Source organism: Anas acuta, chromosome 3, assembly GCF_963932015.1.
Source record: "Anas acuta chromosome 3, bAnaAcu1.1, whole genome shotgun sequence".
Classification (NCBI taxonomy): Eukaryota; Metazoa; Chordata; class Aves; order Anseriformes; family Anatidae; genus Anas; species Anas acuta.
In genome coordinates this window covers 45,704,081-45,729,898 of record NC_088981.1, presented here as the reverse complement: position 1 = coordinate 45,729,898, position 25,818 = coordinate 45,704,081, and the positions used below count along the sequence as shown (strand labels likewise).

Genomic DNA, 25,818 nt, shown 5'->3' with positions numbered 1-25,818 from the left:
CCTTTTAAGATAGCCTGTATTTCTTAGGAAATGCATTACTGACTGAAGAAAATAAAATGGGAAAACCTGTATCTAGCAACCTTCTTGATTGACGCACAGAGAATCTGAGAAAACAACATTAAGAACTGATTCCTACAAATTCCCTTAATAAATGCAAGTCCCTCAGTCTGAGTTGAAGACAGACACGGAGTAAAGAACCAGGCCCATTTTTTTGGCAAAGGCATGTAGTTGGTGTTCTTGGCTAAACTCAAGATCTTAAAATGATGACATGCACGTATTTATTTTGGTGTGGCAATTACCTAGGAACTCAGACCAGAACAACTACAAACAGATTTCTGCCCCATGGATTTATATAATTCTTGAAGAAGGCACGTAGGAATTATAAAGGTAATTCAGAAGTATTTTTAAGTTATTTTTCATAAATTTCAATAGAAGAAACAGGAGTTTAACATCTGGTGAGAGAGTTTGAATCCAGCAGCTCAGTCTTATCAAGGCATATGTTAAATATATGATAAAAAATCCAGCTAGCCCATTATCTCTAACAGCATCTGTGAATTTTTGAAACTGCCATTTCTGTAGACATCTGAATTGGTCACTGGAGGTGGTAAATAAGATGATTTGCCACAGATGCAAGGAATCAAATCCTGGAGCTGTGCACAGAACAAATGGGAGCTCTGTTCGAGCCAAGATGGAGCCTTCCCTCCTCGCTACTTGAGGCCAAGTGCACCCACAAACAGCTGCACTAAAGCCCTCACATCAGTTACGGCCTGACCGCTGCTGGGGAATTTCACAAAGTTGTATTTACTTGTTAAAAATGATTGATTTGAGCTCCCTTCCATCTTTGTGCAATTCGTCTGCACGCTGTACCATCTGCTGTAATTCTCCCAGGTTGGCTTTGTCATACCGTAACACACAAAAATCAATCACAGCCTCTTGATACGTCAGTGCCCGAGGAAGAGCGGCCGCATGCGTGATCTCACCATTCATTTCATGCTGTACTTTTGCTCCCTGCCCAGCGAGTTTGGAGACGGTACGTTGCTCCCCTTTCCAACAATAAGATCTTATCACAGGCAGCTGGCCCACGTTCTGCACTTTCATTTTTATTGTGTGGGTTCTGAAACTCTGATGCAAATAGTCTGCCGAACATCCTCCCTCCACTGCATGTGTTTTTTTTTTTTTTTTTCCTCTTCAACCTCCTTGCATGCAGTGTGCTCCAGCGTCATGCTGGCTCCAGCCAGCTCCCATTGTTCACATTGTTGTTTTTGTGTCAAGGGCGTGAGAGGAATTTTTTCTTTTTTCTTTTTCTTTTTTTTTTTTTATTTTTATTTTTGCCAGGACAGCAATTTAAAGCTAAGGCCTTGAAAATACACTTGCCATTTGCAGGAAAATAGCTACTGGACTCACCACAAGGCCAAAGATGAGGGGAAGACCCAAGTGGTTAAAATACAATAACATAAATTAAAGGAGGACTGAAGAAAGAAGCCATTTGCAGAATAGGATGAAGACACCAAAAATTGAATATTCTCTGCAATGGCCTACATAGAAGAGGAACTGCCACAGCAGATTAGATGAGTGGTCCGCTGGGGCTGCCGTGCCAGCAGCACGGTGGTTATCTCTAAAAGCGTGAGAGAAATGATGCGTGTGACTGGGAGTGACAAACGGGACAAGGTAAGCAGCCAGCTAATTGTGCAGTGCTGTGCATGGGTTATGCACGAGATACTTCCCGATACCTACTTGCGAGCAGCACTACTTATTTCTGTATGGAGTGTGTCTTTTTTTTTTTTTTTCATTCAACAGGAAAAACAAGAGGAAATGAACATGTTTCACCATTCTCTTCACAGATTTGTTTTGTTTTTAATTTTTAAATACTGTTCTCCTTCACAGCTCATAAAGTCTGAAGCCTGTCTCCTATAACTTTTCTTCTTTAAAATCTCGTCTATGTTGATCCTGTCTCCTCCTGTGACCACTTTTATCACATCTTTTGCAATTGTTGCAACTGAAGACAGCAACCTTTCAGGTGACATTCCAGCCTGTCCTCAATACTATGCCCTCTAGGTTTACACCTTCTAGTTGGCTTTTATTGCCCTCCAACCAAGTATCCTAGGAACTGCAGTGGTTATTGTGGTTTCCCCAAAGCTTCCCACCAGGTTAGCACCAAGAAGCCCCGAGCGTCTAGGGTGAAGCCCATGAGAGTTCTTCAGAAGCTCTGGTCTTCTGTGGGACTTTCTGCTGACACAAAATTTCCCCTGCTTTCTCTCTGTGTCTTCAGTGCCCTTCCCCCTCCTCCTCTCCCCATCTGCTGGCTGTACAGATATTTGAAACCCTTCAGGTGCTTTTCATCCCCTACACTCATGTTTTGATCTGAAGCTCAAGGGAAGCCTTCCCATTGATTTCATAGAGCCTCAGGCCAGTTCCCAATTTACTTTCCACTCCCTTCTCTAAATCCTTCAAATCCCTACAATGTTCTTGTTCAAGTACCAACTTCTCCTAACTACAAGTCCCCTCTTAATTTTGCTCTGCACTGAGCTGCTGCCAGTCATCATTTGTTTATTCTGTGGCTTCAGAGCATGCCCTTTGTTTGGCATAGAAAATATCTACGCTTCCAAATCTTACCTCATCAGTTCAGGATAAATGGTCCTTGCCTAGTAGTTTGTATTTTCTTTCAAAGTTTCTTATAAAGGGCTACACCAAAAAGGTCATGAAAAAATGGAGGCAGTTGGCCAGGAAATGGTTCTTCAAGACCCTATGCTGGCCTTTCCTCTTCCTAATTATGCTCTGAAGTGCCTCAGCAAGCAGTCAATAACAGGCCCTACACTAACAACTTCCACTCACCACAAACAGCTAGTCATAACTTGCTGAAATACAAAAGTTATTCATAAAGCTGTCTGCTCCTTTAAAGAAACCAACAACTCTGTTTGTTACACACTTGGGATGTTGTCCTCCACCTGTAGAAGTGCACTGAGACTCCCCTAGACTCCACCAGGATTGGGCTGAAGCCCACAATTCACTATTTTTGTGATTCCATACTACTTATTCCGAAAGCCTTAGATGTATACTGGTACCTTTTAGTCCTGGTAATTTATTGAACTTTAGATTCTCAAGAGGCTTTACATCTTCATCCTTAGACACTTCTGTCTCTGTTAAAGAGACATAGATAGGTTAAAATTGTATTTACAGAAGTCAGCTTTCCTCTCCCTAAATCACGTAGGACTTACACCAGCTACTGACAGTACTTCAAGTTTTGTCTTCTGTTGAACATCCTGTACAAACCATGTGGAAATTATGTTGTTTTCCCGTAGAAGTGCACTGGAAACAATGTGCACACACCCGTGCATGCGGGAGTACAATACGGAGCTAAAAGTCCTTTTTCCTAAAACCTTACCTCATGCTGGGGAGCAGGTGACTCTGGGACTGACTGCAGGAGAGGAGCTGCAAGTCTTTGCTACTGGTCTGTTATTGTAAATAAGAGCAGACACATGATGAGGGAAGTAGAACTCCCCCAGAACTTGCAGAATTTATCTAATGCGAGAAGAGATCAGGTCATACACCTCAAATGCGCACATGCTGCATGGTCTTTGAGTGAGATGTACTGACACCTCATTTTAAACAGTCTGTAGCCCCATACAGTTTTTTCTGCATACACTCATCAGTCCTCTAAATGCTAGAACCTTTGTCTGAGGCTTTGACTAAGAAACCATTGCTTTATTTTATGGGCTTTGGTTAATAAACCACCGTTTTATTTTACTGCTAGGCCTGTCTGACACCATGCAACAAGATTAATTAGGATAGAAAAATAGTAACGGAAGAGGACAGCTATGACGCAGGAGTGATGTGCACACGAGAAATATGCTGAAGGAGTTTGGGACAGGAAGATGGGAGGGCAGGATGTCTGCCCATTGCTGTAATAACACAAATCCCATCTTGTTTGTCCCTCCTCTTCACATTCCTCCAAAGCAGCTATTAGGATAAGGGCACAGAGATCACCAGAGAAATCTCTCACCCCTTCCTTCATGTTACTTGTCTCACCACCACCAGAGGTAGGCCAGGACACCAATTTAATTCCAAACTTTAAAGAGAGATACATGCATTTTGGAAGGCATCAAACCACGTGTCATTCATGCACCTGGTCTAGGTGACATATTTCTCTGATAGGAGTATGTCAGGGACTCCAGTTCGGCCTCACACCCCAAGTCTAGGCCACAAGTCCAGAGAGGGTGAAGGACTTCACTGCTGTACTCTGTTCCAGTAAGCTTTGCTTCTTCTTTCAGCCTTATGCTCTGCTGTCCTCATAAAATTCAGTTAAAGCATTATAGCCAGTATCAAAGTGTTGACCTTAACATTAATTACTCAGGCTAGCAACGGTTGCAGGTCCCCAAAGAGTCCTTTCATTATTCCTGGTTTTGGACATTGACATCACTGAGGAAGAGAGATTTCTCAATAAAGCTGGAGCTAATCCTTCTCAAAGTTTAACTCATCCCCCTGAATTTTGATCATGCAATTGATCAGATTGTCGCAAAGAACGGGAAAAGCTTCTAAAAAAAAAAAAAAAAAAAAAGAAAAACACTGGATTCCATTTTCAAAAGTGTCATTGAATACTCTTTGGATTTGTCAGCTCTCTAAAATAGCTTGGTCTAAAAATTTCACATTCTTTTTATTCCTGCTAAGGAGTGGTGCCCTTGACTAGTCTCTTGTGTATTTCTTTCTTTTTTTTTTTTTTTTTTTTTTTTTTTTGTGGAGATTACATGAAGAATTAAACAAATTAATAAAGTGCCCAAAGAACACATTAGATCACAAGCAATATAAACGACACATCCAATCAATCTGACACATTCACTGCAGACCTATTCCTGTCTAGCTGGTTCTTGGGAGACTTAATTGTCAAAAGATCCCAAGGGAGATAAAAAGGGAGAAGAGTGAGGATAGAGTGGGGAGCACCATCTGAGGTCTTGGAGGCAACCGCTCCATTTCCTATCAAGGCTGAGTTTCAGATCCCCTGAAACAAGTAAGGGGTGAGAATGTGAAGAAAAGTGAAGAATGAGCATGGACCTGCTAGATGAGGAAGACCCCATGGGAAGCCAGCAAGCTCCCTGTTATGAATTCATGATTTCTTCCTGTGCCCCCAGCTAACACAGTGCTATCAGAGGCACTGTTATGCCTCTCCTTATTTTCTCCTGCTTTAATGCAGAATATGACATTTCTTAGACTTGCTTTCTTGACCTCTGCTACTTATTAAGTGCAGGAATAGCTTGAATTTAAAGCAGTTTTTTTGTGCCAAAGACAGACTTGATTAGGAAGGGTTAAGTTCCTCTGTAACAGATGCTGATATAATTTTTTAAAATCACATCCAATACTTAATTGCTGATGACAAAGACTATTTGCAGCACACAGGGATGCCAGGAATACCCTTCCATCTCAGTGTTACAGGCAAGAAAAACATTGGTCAGCACTGATCATTTCTCTGTGGCACACTTTGCACACGCTGCTTTGGCTCACACCACCAGGGATGACAATGCTGACGAGAGGGGTACATGGAGTGCTTGTCAGAAAGCTGCCTCACTCTAATGTAACCATAAAAACAACAAAACTATGGCCAGAATAACTGCCTCCAGACACACTCCAGCTCCTCACAGCTGAGGGCTCAGGAGGGTGTCTCCTGCTTGACCTCCTTCCCCCTTACTCCTACAATTCCTCTGTGCCCATGAGCATTTCAAAAAGGGGGAGAAGGCCACTGGGCCTTCTCAGAGGCGTGAGCTCTTCGAGGGAACCATCCTGCTACCTGCAAATGGGGAGGAAGGCCCTGAGCTCAAGGACTGCTGCTGTGTGACACCAGGCTGCAGGGAAAGGACCTTCTCATGCCACACAGCCCTGGTCCACATGAGGGGCGTCAGTGCTGGCAGGTGTACAGGGAGAGGGGAAGGGCACAGGAGGCCCAAACCCACAAGCTCCACTTTTCATTTTGGTTGAAAGCAACAATATGCATCCTCCCCTTTTCTTCCATTTGGTCAGAGGCTTTGAATGCCACATTTCAGTTATGCCCAGAGCAAACTGCTCAGTCCTACCTTTAATGAAGCAGACACTAACTAGGAGAGAGGTACAGGGTGGAGAAGAGGTTGAAGAAGCTGGGGGAAGGGTAACTAGGTAGGCAGACCAGGTGGTTGGGGCTGTGCGAGGGTACCTGTTGGGCAGCCTTGGTCTTGATTCCCTCAGCTGGGAGCCAGACAACACACAAGGCCTGCTGCTTGGACCATACCAGACCCACCAAGCCTGCTTCTGCTGCCAGGAGGAGCAAGGGGGTCTCCAGCTGCTAGCAGGGGAGCACCCAAGGTCTAGGAGGAACAGAGCAAGTGAACTACAGCATCGTGCCCATCCAAGGCACCTTCCTGGCAACTTCCTGACATGCATACCTGTCTTCAACGTCCCTATTATGCACAAGAACAGCTGACTACTGAAGACTCGATCATTTCTCATTTTTCTCCATCCTGTTGGCTGAAATGAACATCTTGCCCAACTAGCATCAGGGGACATGACAGATGTGTCTTTTTGCAATGACTGTATATATAGCCTTAACACAGCACCAAGCAGTAGGTTAAAAATAAAAAAGAATAAAAAAGAATATATAATCAAATTTTTGGCAGCATTCATCAATTGCAAAATTTTATCTCACATAGGAAGTTTCCAGAGGGAGCTGGTCATACACAGAAGCCACCCCTTTTCAGCCCATTGCCCTTCAGTCCCCCCCACTTCATCTCCTTCCAGAGCAGCCTAATGCCTTGCCCCAGGGGGGCACTCTGTGTACTTGGAGCCACCACCTTTAGAAATGTTCATTAATTATCTTTCCCCATGACCATTCTTTGTCCTCCGATGCTCTTTTTCTTGTCTCCTTCCTTGCTTGCAATCCTCATGGCCTTCAGTTTCTCCTTTCACAGCTTACCGAAGATCCCCCCATCCCTTGTGAAGGCCTCCTGCAGCCCATTGCCAACCGTGTGAGCCTTCTCATCCCTAGCACTCAGATTTGCATTCACACAGGTGAAATGCAGATTGAGGCCTTCCGAGGCATCAGACTAAACATATCTCCTGACTTTCAGCTAACCTTCTACTGAGCAGCACTGTAATACTCACTTGCACATACTGTAAGTGCAGAGGCACATTTTAATAGTAATAAAAATAACGTTCTTTTCCCTCTGTTGAAAACATGGAAGATTTCCAGCAGCAAGTCAGGCAGTCAGCCTCCCCTGTACGCCTACTCCTGCAGGCGTGCGTAGGGAAGAAGTTCACTTTGTGACATGGAAGCCTGTCATTCCTCCAACCCCTCTTTCTTCTCTGATGCCCACATAGACGCTCTTATATTTTTTTCCTGGATGCCTTCCCTCCTTCAGAGTTAAACTGAACCTCCCATCCTGATCACAGGCCTCTGCATTCAAGGCACAGCACAGAAAAGGAAAAAGAACATTTTTTAAAATTATTATTATTTTATTTTTTATAACATCCTAAGCTCTGGCTCAGTGAAAGAACTGACTGGTCAGCCTCTCCATGCCATCATAAATTTCCTTTAAGTGATAAAGTTGCTCATTCAGTCTTTACTGCCTCCTCTGACGAAGACTGTGGTGGACAATTACTTCAAGAAATGCCACATTACAAATGGGAACTCATTCACTGAATTGTTTTATAGACCAGTGTACATCAATTTTGCATAGACTATTTTGTTTTTAGAGCTAATTCCTAATCCTAACTCACATCACAGACACATATCTCTGCTTGGATTAATTAAGATCTTAGAGAGAACCTTCTGCTCCATTACCCTCTGTTACTGATTTATAAAAGAGGACACAAAGCAATGCTCTTAATGATAACGAGGGGAATATATTATCTCTTAATGTCATTCCTGGTTCCTATGCTTAAAATGTGAAGAGAGAAGAAACTTGGACGTTTCAGGGAACAAAAAGAAAATCTTTGTCAGCTGCATGGCATTCTTAAGTGGCAGATGCAAGTCTTCAGTAGATGACCTACTTAACTCTCCATAACGAGCACTTTGGTCAGTGATTCCTCAAACCTGAAAACACTAACTGGGAAGAGGAGAGAGACTACCAGGAACAGGAAGTTACAAACAAAAAGAGGCTCTTGTTTATACTGCTAATGACGTGAAGCAGCTCGACAGGACCAAAAGCACTAAGGGTCAAAGGAAGATGAAGCTTTTTTGGAGCACACTGAAGGCCAGTACTAACTGAGATAGGAAGACTGTGCAGACCCTCCAGGTAAGGGAAAGAGCTGTGTGGGAAAGTGCAGAGGAAAGACCACAGGACAAGTTCTCTTGCAGGGACCAACTGAGCTGCTGAGCATCCTCAGGTGGGAGAAAACACCCTGGCTGATTTTATAGAACCTAGGTAAAAATAACCACATCAGCTGTGACCAGAAAAATAAATAAATAAATAACCAATAATAACAATAATAAAAAAGTAAGATGAATTGCATAAGATTCATGATTTGCCCCTACCAAGCTTCCTGCTCTTTGATGAGACAGAAATCCATCTTCTGCAGGAAAAGGCAGCAGAGCAAAGGTGGAAAGGCTCAGTTCCAGCAACAGGGCTGGACTGCTGAAGCAGCCAAAAAAAAAAAAAAAGGCCAAGTCCTGGCTCACAGGACTTTTCTTTCATATTTATTTGAACTGTAATCCAACACAATCCCATTCCCACCATACATTTACCTTAAACAAAAGCAGCAGCAAAATCAAAATGATAACTTCTCAGTGCTGGGAAGGAGAATCCCAGGATGCTTTTCTCACAAGCAGTCACTGGCTACTTCCAGAGAAATGCAGACCTTGGGTGGGCAGCCTGTTATTTCCAGACACTGAAGCCCTGGTAAATAGGGCCACCTTTTCCCCTGGCATGGCCTTCACTGCCTGCTTGTCTACACATCCCAGCATCTGCCCACAGTTATTTTGACTCAGAAAATAAGACTAACAAAAAAAAAAAAAAAAAAAAAAAGCCAGTTACCTTCATTTTAAATGGTTTACTTAATCTCATCTAATCCAAATGTTGACTATGTTATTTTTGCAAAGTTGTGCAACTTTGGCAAACTGAAAGCATTTGCCTTTTACCTATCTATAACACCATCACACACAAAATACTCACACTGTAAAACGCATGTCTGCTTCTTTCCAAAAATAAAGCGGAGGTAGCTGAGTAGCCCACAGAGCTCACTGCAGGATTTACCCAGGGCTGGTCCGTAGCATCTAGGCACATCTGTCTCTGTTTTATACTAATTTGGCAGAAATATAAACCAGAAGTGACTTCCCTTAGTCAAAAAAAAAAAAAAAAAAAAAAAAAAAAAAAGATTAACAGGGAACAGAACAGAGAAGCCTTGGCTTCTTCAGAACATACACATAACAGCTAAAGAGGCGAATAAACCCATTTAAATGGGTGTATGCAAGGCCAGGCCTATAGGAACTGTATCTCACTTGGTAACGTGTACAAATTTGCTGGAAAATGATGTGCATCTCAGCATGCAAACTGTTATTTGCCATTCCTGGGAAATTTTTAATGGGAAATTGTTTACCATGACCCAGTTATTGCCCTTGTTTTCAGACTCAGGAATAAGAGGTTTTACAATTTTTGGATTAAATACTTTTGGAAAAGTATTCTGCTGTACTACATTTTTTTCCATATTTTCAATTTCTTTGTACTGGTTTAATTTTGGTAAAACATGCAAACAAAAGCACAAACTGAAGCGTACAGCATTTATGTTTGTAATTACAGAATAAGAGAGCCATAACCCATGCTGCCTCACGCTTCACCAAAAACTTCTCAAGCCTCTGAAGTCAAGGATAATTTTACATGTACTCTTGCTGAAGCCTCAATCTAACTGGATTCTTAAAAGACCAGACAGAGTTGCTCTGTCTCAAAGCATGAGGAAGACATGTATATATTCACCAGTAATTTAATAAACTAAACTTATTTTGCAATTAAGATGGGTTTGGCAGGTACAAATAGAATCAGATTAATTGTGTCTGATTGATTTATAATAGTTTCTAATCTGAGCCACCAAAAGGGAATAAAAGGAGAAGCTGCTTTCATTTACACAGCGCTACCTGGAGGCCAGATTTCCTTTCCAGTAGTGCCTGGCTACTGCACTCTGCTGATTCTGTGGATGTTCAAAACCAGACCAAACTTTCTACTTCTCCCCATGGCATGGCTAATGGGACCACCACTGTGCTACAGAGCTGCTAAAAGATGATGGCCTTTACTGCAGAACTGTTTCATTGATGTTGATTCCTGTAACTTCTGCAGATGGGTAATGACAACAAAGTTGGACTCCATAATTGCAAAATACAGCTGATATTCATTGCCTGCATACACCTTTGTTTCTTATCCACTGCGTATTAGCCAGAAGCTCTCAGCTCCCAATAGCCAGGTCTTTCCATCTGGGCCTAAGAACAGTCACTTGTAAGCAATCCTAACTAACCAAGGACCTCACAGCAAGGAGTACTTCCAGGAACTACTTGCAAAACAAAAATGTGTGTACATGCAAACAAACAGACGGTGACATGCTTCAAACTACCTGGACCTTATAGAGCCCCATGATGAAGCACCATGAAGCAAACATAGCAGCAGTTGACCTGTGCACAGAAAGACTCTCACAGCTTATGGGAAGATGCCTGGTCAACATGAGGTGAGTGCAGAGATTGTGCTCAATCAGTGCCTGAAGTCTTCCCAGCACAAGAATGGCAATGCCACAATAACAAACTGGAGAAACCACTGCAAGGGATCAGTCGGAGCAGCTCAGTGACTGATCTACTATGAACTGAAAGACAAATCAGCCCCCTCTCTAGCTACAAATTTACAGAGACCTAGGGCTTGCCCACCTCTTTGGGCATGTGAAACCCAGCCAGCCCAAGGAACCTTGTCCACTTTTTCCAGTTTCACTATAATGATGGTGTTTTCTCACATCAGTCTGACAAGATGGCTCAAAAGCTAAGCAGTAGAGCAACCAGAGCTAAAAACACTCCTGGGATTATTCCCATATTGTACACAATCAGCTTTGCTTCCATTTTATTCCTACACAGTTTGAGAATATATATATATACATATATATATATTTGATTATTTTGATAGGAGAGATGTAGGTGCTCTATTTGTGATTAATTTCTTCAGAGACATATTTTCAAGCTGCTTCTGATTATCACCTCTTCATTCAGATCTTCCTTTCCAAAGACAAGATTGTAACAAAAATGCCATTTACTGTCCCCATGTTTACAGCATTTTTAAAGTTGACAGTGTGTTCTTCAGGACTGAAGGGCGCAGGGGGATAGGGAAGTTATTTGTTTAAAAATGAAAACACGCAAGCTGTTGGAACAGAGAGAATGAAACCTCATAGGGCTCAAGCACTCTTTAAGAAATTCTACAGAAGCAGTGTAATAGCACTGAAGGCTGATTCACGTAAGGAGTGATGCATCAAATGCATGTAATTTTTGCTGTACAATCAAGAGCTTGGTCTACATGTATGTCCTCATGCATAGTCAAAGCCTGCAATGTAAAGAAGGCTGAGTCAGATTGTAAAAAAGGCTGTTTAATTCTCTAACATAAAGCATATGTTAAAAGCATGCTCTCTAAAAATTTCAGCAAAAAATCTAAGTATGTTGGTTTAGATACCAACATGAATTCTGAAAAAAATCCTTGAAGAAAGTATCTCTATTTGTATCTTTCTAAGGCTGTGTTCTAAGTGGCTGCATCCCAATAAAGAGAAAATGGGTAGCAGATTCTAAGGCTTTAAGTTTCAAAGCACTTCGTAATTTTAGATGCCCCCTCTGATATGCTTTGGGTATGCAAAAGATGAGAGCTCAGCATTTCCTAGAAGTCAAGCTCTCTCCAAATTCAGAAATAAAAGCTTAGGCACCTAGTTCTATATTTGGGGACATTTGAGTTTAAACACTGACAGTTCCAACACATAGTATTAATTCAAACTTTTTCCCAGGATACAGCTTTCTATAGTCTATATAGTTAATTGCTTATATGTAAACAACTTAACTTCTTAGGTATTTACTGGCTTCTCTTTCAGAGTCTCTGAAAATCATACTATTTTTATTTAGGAGTCCAAATATAGAATTAAGCTTAGCATGATATTTAACAGTCATACAAGTGCTACTGACCAGAGCTCTCAATACTTTGCAACAGAAATGAAGTACCACAATTCTTTCACAGATGTTTTCTTAGACAGGAAAGCTTAAGGGAGAAAGACATCTTATTCCAAGTGGAGATGGTTTAAAAAAAAAAAAAAAGGTAACATGCAAAGACTGCAGTATTACAAGCTTCTATAAAGATAACACATTGAAGACCCTTCAAAAGCCAAATATGTCACTCAAGTTAGGCAGAAATTAGCAATACTTAGCACATGAAAGACTTTCTTAGAAGACTAAAGAAAGCTACAATTTCTCAGCAAATCTGATCATTATCATCAGAAAGTGAAATAGCAAAAATTAAGCAACTCGCTAACCTTCTGACAAACAGGCCTAACAGGGAATTTCCCTAACAACAAACTTGTGAACCAAGAGGCTCATTTGGGAAATATATTTCTCTGCTTGTTCTGGTGTATAATAGCAATCTCCTAAAGTGGCCGAATGTTAGCAAGTCCTGTGTACCACCAAGGACTCTGATTTAAAAGTATAAGGATAAATACAGTACTGGGAATTCCCTAGAAGTGGATCACCTCCACTTTCCAAGAACTCCTTAGAAAGTAATGATTCAGAGAAGAATTTTACGTTGCTGAGTTAAAAATAACAATCAATGTGATATCTGCTTGAGATCTCAGTTAAAACTCTAGCAAAACAGCTAAATACCAGTTCAGTTAGGTAGCTTGCTGATTTGCTTTCTGGTTTTCAAGCTTCCAGATGAACGCGAAGATGTACTTTTCCCAGTTCCTCTCCTGCTTCATCTTCTGCATAAAGACAGTGCTAGGCATCATATAACAGTAGCTGTATCTCCTTTTCAAAGTCTGACAAGAAGTATAAATTGCAATACTAAATGAACAGGAGTATGCCATCCTGATGAAAATTTGCAGACTGTGAAAGTAACTAACAGAATGTGGCCAGAAAGTCAAGACTTACAAACATTACTCCAACAATAGCTTTAACAAGCAAAAAGTTGCTTGTTTTGGTTGGGGTCTTTAGAAAAGAAAATGGTATATTTGAAAGTGGCATGTTTTATGTAGTTGTCAACAGTATTCTTCTCCGTTTTGTTCAGTTGCTGTTTTGTATTAGAAAGAATGATTACTCAGGGAAAAGATGAACTTTCAGAGCAAAAGAGGATACCAAGTGCCCATGGACGACATAGGATGGGGAAATACTGTTTTATATGGGGTAGTTCTTCACTCTGTGCAGTGAGAGATGAAGAAGTTCTTATTTCTGCTGGCCTTATTTCCTGCACTGTCACTGTGCCAACGTGGGGAGGCCTACATCTTCACGGGCTCCAAACAGCTCAGACAAGAATAAGTTTCTGCAGAAGAGGAGCCATATTGCTCATCTTCTCCCTACACAAAATAACAATTTCAGTCCAAATCTAAACTGACTATAGGGTACTCAGGGGACTTAGTGAAGATTTATATTAACGAATGTGAATAATGTGAATACAGGATCTGTTCTACCCCCACAGGTAAACAATTTATTAGAGGGAACGTAACAAACCAGACATAATGCCTTAATCACTTTTTTTTTTTTTTTCCCTGCACAGGTCTCTGCCCTTCACAATAAATCTAGCCTTGACATCTAATTGAATATTTCTGCCCAGGAACTCAGGTAGGTAGGTTGCTTGGTTGGCTTGCTGGCTGGCAACCCCACAGCCATGGTTAAAGGTCTTCATAAATTAACGTCAATGCTTCATGCAATTGTTTTTTTCAACCTGGTCAGGTTTCTGTGCACTCTAATTGTTCTATAGCAATGTGGTAAACACTTCCTGCAGACAATTTGTTAGGAAGTTTGGATTTTATATAACCCAGGAAATGAAGTCATCAGACCTGTGGGCTGCCTGTAATGATTCAGTCCCCTGGTTCCTGCAACAAGCAAGCACTTCAGACACAAAAATCCAGAGGCAATGAAAAACTAATGGAAAGAAAAAGTGTGCATAACGGTTTCTCCATTTGTATTCAGAAATTCAAAAAGTTGTAAAGAACCTCCACAGACTTCCAGTTGTTTATTTTTATCCTTGGTATCAAAAATATAAATAAATTTTGATCTCTCTCCTCCTCTTGCCTTGATTACTTTCGGGAACAGAATGGGATAGGACATGTAGGCAGGGATTGAAGTTTCTGTCGATACCCTTTCACTGAAGCAACACTGTTTTTTTTCCTTGCCTCATATTTCCATTGATTACAAAATACACATTTCCATTTTTATTAACTTCCCTGCTTTTGCATCATCAATCACTTCATCAACACTCTGGAAAAATTGCTACAGCTTGCACAGCATTCCCTGAAATGGCCTAAGGGCTCTGAAATGCTCATAGCTTCCTAGTTCAAAACTAATTTGGATTTGACCATCTTTGGCACTTGCTGCAGGTCTCATTTATTTCAGAAAGCCTTTGAGGAAATTCAGAGAAGTTTAAGATACTTTCTGACTTATAATATTATTTGCATTTCGCCTGAATAAATGTTCCCTGGGAAAAGGGATAATAAGATCAAATCCAAATGCACTAATGTTTCTGGAACTTGAGGCAAGTGGCAGACTGCTGGAATCCTCCAAATTACTGCTTTCTTCAATGCACACCAAAATAATTTCAATATGAATGGCTACATTTTGAACCTCAGTCATGGCACTGTACAAGTGCTCAGTTAGAGTTATACTTCTGTGCCTATTCCATGCCTTCTACCTCATTTGTAACCTTAATACTATCTCTCCTTTTAAGTTAGTTTTACATAGTAGAAATATTAGTATCTTATGTAATCCTTTTTCTGTCCCATTCCTAACCTGTCTTGAAATGTAAAAAGTTCTCTCTCTCCTTGTGACTTATCTCCTGGGCCTCACCATTTTGCTCATGGAAGTTCTCGTCTAGACTTCAACACCATGCAGCTGTGGTATGTGACCTCAACAGAGTCTTCCCCCTAGTCCTCTAGCTATGTAAGAGGAACCAAAATATTAGTAAGCAGAACAACATTTCCTCCCAATAGTCACAACAAACGCCACTCCAAAGAAGGAGGAAAAGAAGAGACAAAAGAGAAAATGTAAAAAGACTAAAGGAATTTCACATTGCAGACAAAGAAATAATCCTTGGCTGCCCAATATCCTGGAAAATATTCCCCCTTTAATCAAAATAAAAGTTTAGACCAGGAAATCTGTTCAATCCATATATGTTCAAGTGCTAAGAAGAAATCGCATCATCTGCTTCTGAATCAACTGGCTTTGGGAATAGTTACTGGAACCTGGGGACTTCTTCAGGTCTCAGCTTTCTACCAGAGGAAGAGCAACTGCTCTGCAAGCCATTGTCAGCTTATTTTTAGCCATACACAAAGCAATTTCAACACTATATGACCTTCATTTTTGATGGAGGTGGGTGCACTTAGGTCTTTCTGCACTTATCTATCCAACACGTAGGCAGAGGGTTGTATTGGTACAGCTCGTAGTGCCAGCCATCCTATTATTGTAGTAATGCGTCTCTCCCAGAATTATACAGCTGCAAATCTGGGTCTGCCACTGGCATGCACAGTTTAACAAAGTGCTACATTATCCTTACACTGCTGCAAACGTTATTAGGGCTTAGCACAAGCTAGTATTTGCCTGTGAACTCCATCTGACTGAATTCAGTGGAAAGTAGCCTGTCCCATATCTGGCAGGTTTTCCTTTTGGCTGGGACACACAGAAAAATCTGAGCTGGAAAAGAGGAGGAGGAGAAATCTGAATGATTTGACTGGGGCCTAAACAACTTAAGTGGTAGCACACAGATGAGAAGACAGAAGGGAGGTCTGAGCGGCATCTGGTGCATGTGAATCCTGATCTGTTGGATGGAGCTTGACATTATCAGTATTCACCAGGCTTACACATATCCATAAACACTACACATGAAGGGAATGAGTGGATCACATGTATTTTTTTGAGTTTCTTGGGAAATACTTGTAAAAGCAAAGAGCAGAAAAACAAAAAAACAAAACAAAAAACAAAAAAAACAAAAAAACAAAAAAAAAAAAAAACAGGTGGGCCTGGCATGTGTGGAGATAGAAAACAGGTAATAAGAGATATAGCACTGATGGTCTCAGGAGAAATATGGAAAACAAGGGAATTTCAGCTCCCCCCATTACAGAACGTAATCGTCTATCATTAGATGCCATTTAGATGTGCTTACCCTACTCTGATTAAATGTACATAGCCTCTTTTATTATCTTTGATATTTCAAAGCTATTAGCTATACTGCACAACTTACTTTATCTTGTTCAATTTTGCTCTCACTGAGGTTCTTCTTTTCAGAGGTCACTTGATCCTGAAGCCAATGATAAAATTCATCTTCAAAAGAGGAGTGGAAATAAAATTAGAAGAAAAAAAGTCCTTCTGGAGAGCATCCTCCTGACAGCCTGTCCCACTGAATTTGATAGGAATACTCCTGGAAATTAAGCAAGCCTGGTTTATCCTTCAATTACATTCAATGCTGACATTTATTAATTCCCAAGCATAACAACAATTCTGTTGCGTGTTTTTACATAATATACATGCACTCACACTGCTAAGTTCTTCACAGTTGGAAAATAGATTCAGAGCTCAAACGGGTAAAAGAGGCAACAGTCACAAGTAAATCCCAAGGGAGAAATAAAAGGACTTAATAGCAGGCTATTATTAAACTCTATTTGATATATTAAAAAATCACAAGGAAGCCTGTCAAAAAAATTACCATGATCAAATAAATTACAAGGCAAAGCTGCCAGTCATGTCTTGTGAACTGGTACAGCAGAGACACGATGGGAAATAAAATACCCGGAGCTCAGAACAAAATGAGGCTTGCACTGTCAAACGGCCTGTCCTGTCTGCAGCCTCCCTGCCTCCAGGCAGCTACCACCTGCTGCCACCTCTGCACCTTGGCCTTTGTTCCCAGCTGGCCAGAGAGAAGCTGAGAGTGCTGTGCAGTCTGCACCAGGGCTAAAAGCCCCACTCCCACTTTGTTCCACCTCCTCCCCAGCAAAACCATTCTTCTCCTCGAAGCTCCTCGTTATCTCCTGCCTACACACTCGCTGCATTCGCATGTACTTTGCCACTTTGCAAAGTGCTCTTGGGATTACTTAGGTACTGCAGAAACCCAAAGTTGCTCTGCTTTACAGCACCGCAATCCTGGCTTCATAAACCTCAACCTCGCACAATGGAGAACTGCTGGAAAATTAACTTCAAAATGTTCCCTTCTGAGTGCGTGACGCCAGAACTCTGCACAGTGCATCGCAACAAGGGTTTCTGCAGAGAAGAAGGCACCCAGTGAAGCACCTAAGGGACAGGCAGCAGAAAAGCTGAGGCTGGACACACAGCCTAATCTCTCTCCTTCACGCCCATTCACAGAAGGAACTCCTGGGCAGAGCAGTATAGCCTGAGCTATAAGAGGCACTTCTCTTTCTGCAGCTGTCTATACACGAATTTTCCAGAGACACATGACTGAGTTTAAAGCAGTAAGTGTTGTAGCCTAATGATCTTACAGTGTAACAGAGGAAAGGTTGGAGCAAGAAGCAAGATTTGTCCGGGTCAGCTGACAATGATAGAGAAAATGGAAAGGCATTTGGGCACGGGAGGCCTCTTTCAGATTTTAGGAAGACAAAGGCTATATACTATGGGAATTTGAGAGTTAAGATTTATTTATTTATTTATTTAGCTTAAACCTGTAATATCAATGTAGTCTCAGGTAATTTTTCCCCCTCATTGCATTTACTAGACATTTGTTTGCCTGATTTTTTTTCCTAAGTTGCAAGCAGCAAGCTGAGCATCTAAAACCCTAGCAATTCTAGTTTAAAAAAAAAAAAAAAAAAAAGCAGCCAGAAGCCTGTGCAGCTCCAGGGCATGTATGTGCTTCTGCACCTGGGTGTCCCTGTACATTTTATTCCACTTAATAAATAAATGTTTATGGAGCAAAGACATTGCCCTGCTTTTATTTCTAGATGTTTCTTGCTGTCCCCCCACCCTCGAGTCCTGCTGCAGTTAAAGGGACATCAAGAGTTTCTGTTTAGCTGCTTTTTTTTTTTCCCTTTTCCAAATGGTATAAAATCTTGATAACCTCTAACCTAGCTGTCAAATCTAGTATGCTTAAGTGAGAGAACCCACTGACGTCAACAGAGCTACTCACATGAATAGTTACAGCTTCATTTGGCCTTAAGGCTTCAGATGTGTTTAAACCATTTAGATCAATTCTAGGTCTCGGATTGCTTTTGCAGTTTCAACCATTTCAAACAAGGAGGAGCAGGAGGAGGCAAGGGAGGAAACACCGGGGAGACAACAGAGCTGCCACCACTTCATTTGTCCTGGAATGCAGTTAATGGCATTCCAGGTGCACTTGGAGGAGCTGAAGCTTTCTCTCTCCACCGTACACACCCTGAAAGGCCCTTCTCCCAAGGCAAAACGTCAGACAAACCAAACCCTGCCCCACACGTTTGGTCCACAGTCATTCTGCAAACACTCCTAAAGGCTTATTTCAAAGCAAACAGAAAGTGCTCTGCAACCGAGCACAACTCCAAACCCTCTCAGAGGTGCCAGCTCTGTGCAGGCTCCTGGGAGAAACCCTGGGGCAGCAAGAAGCTGTGCTAACAGCATTGCAAGGCAGGAAGGCCCTCGCTGCTGGAGATGCAGTAACTTCCTGCAGTGAGAACAGCTTCTAGAAACCAGCCATCTTCCCCCGAGGAAGCCCGTGAGATTTTAAAAAACCAAACAAACAAGCAAACAGACAGACACTGCAATGACTGTCTGTCTAATCTCTGGGGAAAAGATGGCGTAATACATCCAGCAAGTGAATCACAGTTCTACAAATTGGGTGTTCAATTTCAGCAGTCCCACTGGCATCAATACACCTAACCAATCGATCAAGCCAGGCCAAACTGTTACATGACGTTCAGCTCCTAGCTTGCTCTATATAAAAGGGAACATTTGCTCCTTGGGCTTTAGCAGTGGGTTTGAACACAGACCTGTTTTGAAGATCAGGTTTTGTTACCCTCCTCACTTTCTTTCAGTTGCGTTGAGCTGTCACTGACATTTATTCTTGCTTGTTGCTCAGAGTCCTTGGGACAGCTACTGTAATCCTTTAACCAGCTGGCCTGCTGCCAATGGGTTTTATGCTGTATTATAAACAGAATCTGTCAGACTACTCATCCTTGCACGTCCCTCACAAAGAAGAGCCCAGGACCTAAAAAGAAGAGAGTATGCTTTTTGGCGGAAAGGTTGTTTTGCCCTGAGGTTCTTCCTCTGTCCATCTCACGTTGCAATCAGCAAAGATATTCTATCTGGGAACATGCAGGCCACGTTCCTACCAATCACCTCAACAAGCCTTACTCCTGCAGTGCTCCTCTATACCCTCCAAGTTCTCCAGCTCTCTGTCTCAGCCCTGACCTCATATGCTGGAAGCCTATGTCCTTTCTCCATCCCCTACACATCCTTCTGAACACAGTCTCCCTCCAGTCTCCAGCCTGGCTCAGTTTGGTCCAAAGGCCAGCCAAGAGGCAACACACACTATGACAGGTTCAGAACCAAATGTGTGACAGCCTCCTGATTCCTAAACACTCTTTGGGCCAGTTCTGCCCCGCTGACAGGGAAACCCCAGCAGAAGTAGGGGCTGAGCCCCCCGCCTGCATGTTTGGGGGGTGTTTGTTACAGGTTCGCTATTTGCTGCTGAGTCCTGCAGACCTTCCAGAAAGATCTGGCTTCCAAGCAGCTAGAATGTGGTCTAAAAGCCTGTGTGCTGGACTGAAAAGGAAACAGACAACTTGCACAAAGCGAGACAATCTGACCATTAAGTCTTTTTTCCTCAGGTAACCCCCTTTAAATTACATAAAATTTTAAATTATCCCCAAACCAACCACTGTAAGGCCAAGAAAATGTTGAGGTACAGCATGTTAATGGATTTGTCAAACACCTAGTAATAAAAGCACAGGTGTAGCATCCAGATAGCCCAAAGCAGGCCCTGGAATGATGCTTGGCAATAGATTTAGGACGATGATGTGGACGTCCTTCTGCCAGTATGCTACCTTAATGACCTTGAAAACCTCAAGCCTGTTAGTACATCTATGTGAAGTTGCAGTTAATTTCACCATTTATTAGCCAAGGCCAGGCAAGAGAGTGGAGTATCATGACTACCTCAAAGAAAGTACAACACCAGCATTGCTTCAGCACAATCTCTGCCTGGACCTATCATCTATCATCACAGAAGTGAGGCTATGAAGCTCTATTTTAATATGGTCTCACTGAAAGGCATTCTTCCATCCACTTCCTCTTGTTTATTATTCTTTCAAATATCTGATAAGATACTTTTCAACTGTGGCTATTCACTTTCTGTTTGCGTAGGTCTTGGGTTCATCACAAGCTACAAGGTCAGCATTAATCTAAACAATGGTTGGTTGTGGGCGATTTTGCCAAGTGGAAAACAGTCTAAAGGCTAGATTGTTATCATCAATAGGGCAACAAGCAGGCGGAGAAACGAGCCCTACGTACACGCGTATGGATGAAGCAGAGCTACTCAGATGCCAGGTCATGGGTGTAGCACATGCACTGAGAAGCCACAGCTCCTGTCCAGGAACCGTTAAGAAAAAAAAGTAGGGAATGAAGCAGGAGGGGCCTCCAGTCTGCCCTAGCATGTCACCCAGGTTGGCCAGCTGGACACCTATGAGGAGGATGAAGGAGTTTTTCAAAAGGTGCAGTAAGCTATCTGCTTCCTACCTGAAGACCACATTTACCCAGTGAAATAGGCTGCAAAGCATGGCTCTTCCAGCTCTGACCCACACTGTCAGCCAACCCACAGCAAGATCTTTTGTGGGCAGTGTACTGATGGAGTGCCCTGAAGAAAAAACAACAAACAAATAAACAAAAGCCTCAGTAAAACAAGCAAAATGATGTCTGCATAAAAGCTTTAAAAGTAATTTCTTTGAGGACTGCTGATTGACAGCACAACCAAGAGAGCAAAGCTCCATCAGTTTGCAATATGAAAATATAATAATTGTATTCACAGCTTGTCAATTGTAGAGCCCAAATCTTCCAAAATATACTCTCCAAACCTGGAAATCATGCAGTTTCTCTCTTATCCTTTACATTCCCTTCTCTGAAACACACCCCTTCCTGCAATCTCACCAGCAGTGACTCACAGCAACCTAATGAAAAAAAAAAAAAAAATTAAAATGCCGACAGTAAAGCCTTGCTTATGCAAGCAGTTTCATAGCCCTGTATTATGTGAATCTATTTTCTCCAGGTCATCTGTCCACAGGATATACTGAGTTTCTCCCTGCCTACATGCACGTTTCTGAGGCTGGGACAAAGCGTGATGAACACTGTAGCACTGGAACTTAATGGAACAAACTGCAAGTGATGTTTGTTCTTCGGGTTTTGTTTGATCTCTGGATCAGTGAACCAACCTTTCTGGAATCTAAAACTCTTTAAAAAAGGAAGGTAGATACAAGCACTGATAGTACAAGGCAAAGAGTGCTAACTCCAACTCAGGAGAACAGCAGCTCAAGAGGTAAAATCTCTATGGCAATTTAATTGTTGGTTTCTCTAAGAAGGATGGTAGATAACACTGTTCTGTGATCAGTATTTTGCAATGAGTGAAAAAAAAATAAAAAAAAATCAACTGAATAATTTATTTCCTTTGCTCAATATTCACAGTTTGCAGGAGCTGCTATCTCAAGAGATATCTGGTCCAGAGGCCTTCAAGGGAACCATTCCTGATTCTCTTATTAAACACCTCTGAGATATCCTGTTCTCTATATGGCTTTTATAAACACCCAAGGTAAAAATATTTACATGATGAATTAACTATTCTCTCTGACTGCGCAGTAACCTTGGGCTGACAATCCATATTGTGCTTTGAGAATTCCATTTTGTTCAGCGATTGTTCAATACACAATGGTCTGATGGCCCAGCTGCAGCCAAGAAGCCTGCTACAAAGCCAAGGAAAAATGCAGACATCCAAAATTGATTCTCTGGCCAACATCATGCCAGCACCCACCTAGCAAGGCCAGTTATCTAGTCCCTCTCAGTCAGACCAGCTGCCAGCAGCTCCAAAAGCCAAAGGACTTGCTGGTGATAGCTGGGCTGTGAGCAAGTCAGCGTGACTTCAGCCATTGGTAGCAGTACAGCAACTACTGATTAAAAGCTTTAAAACCATGAAAAATTGTACTATGTTGAGGTAAGCCTCCAAAGTAGCCAAGGATGAGGACTAACCTCTTGTAACATCAAAGCTGTTGTATTGGGGGTGATTATTTTGAAACGGTGAATGTAGAAGAGAAAAAGGTGAAAGGCTAATTCAGTTTGTATTATAAGCAGCTTGCTACACTTCACTTCTGCAGCTATACACATCTATGTAGATACTTCTAGCATGCTCGCTGAAGCAAATTTCCTACAAGGATATTTAATCCTGTTCATCAAGAACAAGGTCAATGAAGGAAGTAAGATTAGATATTTCAAAAGACGTGATAGTTCCCTTCTGTTGCCATAACAAAGAAAGGTACTTTAAATCAACATTGCTACGCTGAATACAGATTTAAGCAGCCTTCCCTGCAGAAGAATCATCCCCTCAATGTTCTCTCTCCGGTTATGAGACGGGCTGCTGCAGTCGGGGTTACATCATGACTATACATGGCCTTCCCTTAGCAACCGGCTTCACTTTATTGATTCGATCACTGATTATTATGGCAACAAGCTCAATTCTTACTGTTCAGACACTTTTTAAAAGGTCATCAAGAAAACAGAAATAAAAGCAGTTTTTCTTGACTGTTTTTGTGGCACACAGAACCCGTGAAGCTATTGGGAGAAAACAAAAATGTTACAAGAAGGGGAGATAAAGGCGCCAAATCCCAAACTACATAAGGGAGGCCATGCCCTTGGCTGTGTTCTCTTCTCAGCTCTGCCATAAGCTCCCTCAGTAACCTTGGAAGGGAACTGAATCTCACCACCACTTATGCTTTGGAAAGTCTCTCTCTTTTCAGATTTGTAGTCCTCACCTTAATTTTTGAGGGTGGTTGGTTTGTTCTCCCCACCCCAGTCCCAGAAGGACTTTCTGAATAACCTCAAAATAAAATAAAATAAAATAAAATAAAATAAAATAAAATAAAATAAAATAAAATAAAATAAAATAAAATAAAATAAAATAAAATAAAATAAAATAAAATAAAATAAAATAAAATAAAATAAAATAAAATAAAATAAAATAAAATAAAATAAAATAAAATAAAATAAAAATAAAAATAAAATATCTTAAGAAACAAAAGTGAGTTTAGTGTTTTTAAGAAAGTATGGAATTGCAGGCAGATGATTGCAGGGTTTCATCATCACCTGGCAGAGAAATATGAATCCCACAGCTGTGTAGCTACCTGAGTCAAATGTGCATGTCCAGTCTGCAGTACCCCAAAATGCAATGATCTGGCTTTCTTCAAGTCTATTCTGTTATTCTATAGCTCTGACATAAAGCCTAACTCAAACTGTATCAGAGAACTATGAAATCACACACAATATTCCCATTGCAAACACTCAAAGCTGATATTCCTCTGATGGCATGGATGAAGTACTGCAATTCCACCTGCACACATAGAGTACTTTTAAACCCCACAAGAAACACAACAGCAAAGTTCAAGCGTTTCGTAAAGTAAGCAAAGAGCAGACTATATGGTGGCCAATTTCTTGTTCAGAGGTTTGTCTGGGAAAAATTCCAATCCATGTGATGCGTGAGACCCCATCTTATCGTTAAAAGGAAATATCACTTAGCAATGTTTTAAAGTTCAAGACAAAGAGTAGCTAACTAAATATCAATATTTTAAAATAAAAGAACAGCATTTCCTCTGCTTCACCTGAGTTACTCATAGGTAGCTCATATCATTTGTGCTTTCACACGGAGTTCTCAAAATATGATTTGATACTATTTCAGAAATTAAAATAATGGCTAGTTTTACACCATCATTTGAATTAGATCTGTGTGAGCAAACTACTGCATTTCCTGAACAGCACGAATATTCTCCTTATGAATGAATCAACTATTTCCAAATATGGATTGGAAAATATTCAGCTACCAGATATTTGGAAGAGCAAGCACCAAAACAGGCTCAGAAGTCTGATACAGATGTCTAGGACTCAAGAAAGCATTCCATCCAATCAGTTGCTGGATTTAGAGTCAGTCATTTCTCTGAGTCATCCATTTCATTGCTATTCTTCATTTATTTTGGGTGCGGACTGAAAGCAGTTACTCTTAGTTCCTGAAAACTCTATGTTGTAAAACTTCCCACACCCCAAAGCAAAAGAAATAAAGAAGAAATGATCACTGTTCCCTTCTGTGATGAACCTGCTCCCTTTAACGAGCGGCTTCTTATCCGTCTCCCCTATTCCTGCTGATGTACATGTCTAATGCCTGCTGCTAACTGGTGTTGCCCATCTCCTAAACTTTCCAAGTTCCTACTGCTCTGCTGTGTTCACAGGAACTATTTATTGTACTGTGCCTGTGACTGCAGACTTCGAGGCCTTGCATCTGTTAACCGTGTTCTCTCATTAAGGTTCCCACAACAAACAAAAGCCTCAGAAGTCTCCTTTCTTCCTGTTCTTTTCATAATAATGTCCTTCATTCAATGTCCATCATAATTCATACTTTATCCATCTTATTTCCATTATAAGTTCAAAATCTCAACATTCCAAAACAGCATCCAAACAAAAGGCTCCCCAGATATGAATGCCATCTCAAATCAATTACCAGGGTATTCATCCTTCACAATAATATCTCTATTATATTCCCCTCCTATTGAATTCAAAGATTACACTGCTGACATGCTTCCAGGGTTTTGGGAAGGAGGGGAAGGAACACCACTCTCATAGCTAGTCAAGAGAATCATGTTTTTCAAGTTCCTTAAAACGTAAATCCTAAGCAATAAGGAACAAGGAGCATCTTTTTTGTTACATGTGTACTCTGTACATAACACAGAAGCACTTGACACACCCGCAAGGTGCTGCCAGAATGCAGTCATCATCAGACAAAATCAAATTCAGCGTTAGGAGGATGACATTTCCATTGGAGAAAATAAGAACTGCACCTGCATTTAGCCCTCTCTGAATCTCATTATTCTGAAACAAATGGAGACAACAGAGAACACTTGCCTCTTAAGAAAAGCAGCAGGTCCAACAAACTATCAGCAACCAAGCATTAGTTATCATAATTAGCAATTTTAAGGCTCAGAGTTTTTTAATTAAAGGATGGATAGTTTGAGTTATAGCAAACTAACTAGAAGATTCAATAAAATATTCTAATATCTGTGCATGCCAGGAATCTCTATTTAACCATCTCTTAACGCTTTGATTATGCTTGAAAATTTGATTAACAGAATAAATGTATAAAGCAGCCCAGTGTGAGCATGAAATTACTTTCATATTGTATTCAAAAAAACAAATCCGTTGCTATAATATACTGAACATTACCAAGATTACGCTGCTACCTCACCAGTACAGGTAACGCCACACTGACAACTAAATTCAACTTGCCCTTTTCTAAATACCTTTAGAAATGTTTAATACATTCCAGACTGTGTAGTCATGCATGTCAGCTAGGACTGGGTACACTAAAACCATAAAGAAATATATGCAGCCTCCAAAAACCACAGCATACTTCATGATTCATTCTCCCTTATCAAACCTCCTTTCATTTC

The 25,818-nt window shown here is 41.2% G+C and overlaps 1 protein-coding gene and 2 long non-coding RNA genes across 3 annotated transcripts in view; 2 read left to right on the top strand and 1 right to left on the bottom strand.

The window, feature by feature from the left end:
- The window catches only part of PDE10A (phosphodiesterase 10A), a 366,309-nt gene that overhangs the window by 226,093 nt on the left and 114,398 nt on the right, over positions 1-25,818 (bottom strand). The window lies entirely within an intron of this gene.
- On the top strand, positions 914-17,932 carry LOC137854005 (uncharacterized). Its single transcript, XR_011094868.1, has 4 exons — positions 914-1,030; positions 1,384-1,668; positions 13,719-13,783; positions 16,442-17,932. It is a non-coding gene; the product is annotated as an uncharacterized lncRNA (long non-coding RNA).
- LOC137854006 (uncharacterized) lies at positions 7,794-10,913 on the top strand. Its single transcript, XR_011094869.1, has 2 exons — positions 7,794-8,252; positions 9,753-10,913. It is a non-coding gene; the product is annotated as an uncharacterized lncRNA (long non-coding RNA).